Source organism: Hippoglossus hippoglossus, chromosome 3 (assembly GCF_009819705.1).
Source record: "Hippoglossus hippoglossus isolate fHipHip1 chromosome 3, fHipHip1.pri, whole genome shotgun sequence".
Classification (NCBI taxonomy): Eukaryota; Metazoa; Chordata; class Actinopteri; order Pleuronectiformes; family Pleuronectidae; genus Hippoglossus; species Hippoglossus hippoglossus.
The window spans coordinates 28,940,442-28,941,868 of record NC_047153.1 but is presented as its reverse complement, the minus strand read 5'-3'; positions in this window follow the sequence as shown (position 1 = coordinate 28,941,868).

The following is a 1,427-nucleotide window of genomic DNA, read 5'->3' as shown; positions in this document are numbered from 1 at the left end:
ATGAAGCTGGACTGGAATCCATCAGCCACAACCGCTTATGTTCTACCACTAAGGTCTTTAAAAAACAATTAGAGGATTTATTACCAAACCCAATCAATTCTAAACGTTTTAAATGAATTTGACCATCGACTGTGTCAAACGCCTTGGATAGATCAATAAAATGGGCAGCACAGTCCTGTTTATTACCTAAGGTAGTAACATCATTTAAAATTGTAGATGCTGCAGTCACAGTACTGTGTCCCTGTCTAAATCCAGATTGATAAGATTTAAAAATGAGTGCTGAGATAAAAATGTTATCTGATCATTAACCAGCTTCTCTAACAGTTGCGCTAAGCAAGATAGTTTCCAGATTGGACGATAGTAATTGAGCTCATTGGACCCCTTCAAGCAAAGGAGCAATGTAGGCTGTCTTCCATAAGTCTTTTATTTACAAATCCCAACAATTTAATTTCAGATTCCTTATTTAATTGTTGCACATAAAAAACATTTATCAGTTATACTGTATTGTTTGATAACCTGAAAAATGTTTCAAGTGTCTATGTTGATAAAGGTACATACTGTACACCCTTTATCATCCACCAAACGATGGACGACACGTCTCCACTCACTCCCACTATCCAGAAATGAAGCCAAAACACCCAGATGCTAACACTGCGATCTTGCACTGGTGAGGGGATGGAACTGCGATATTAAGTCCTGCTGATGCACACGCTCAACAAATCACGTGTCAGGCTGTGTATCACCCTGTTTTTGTATCATATCAAATAACTAATTAATACAAACTTACTTGAAAAGACAGAAACCGTCTTTGAGAAAAAATTGATTGACGTGTACTTTGACATTAGGTCCATGTCCCATCCACTGACATTAAAAGGACAGTTCACCTGAAAATGAATATTTACTCAATATCTACTCACCACTATGCCGATGGGGGGGGGTGAAGTGTTTGAGTCCACAAAACACGTTTGGAGTTTCAGGGGTAAACAGCATTGCAGCCAAATCCAATACAATTGAAGTAAATGGTGACCAATTCTTAAAATGTATTAAAACAGAAAAAAAACCTCCATACTGCTCGTGTGGTGTCATCCAAGTGTCCGTATGCCCCGACATTCATATTCGACTCGAAACAAGGTCATTTACACCTTGTTTTTAGCCGAAATGTCTGTGCTCCCATTTTTCAGTGAACTATTCCTTTAAGGTGGGGTTTGCAGCTAGCCACCAGGGGGCAATTGAGACACTTTGGGAGCTGGATCCTTCTATAATCTGTGATTTAGTTAACAACCAAAACCTTAAGAACCCTTAAGAGATTTTGACTGAGATTTTCATAGTCTTCTAGTCACCTTATCGTTATCCTGTGGCATAACATTTCATTTATCATCCACCTTTCATGTAATGAGTCCAAAAGAAACACACAAGACCAATTCAAA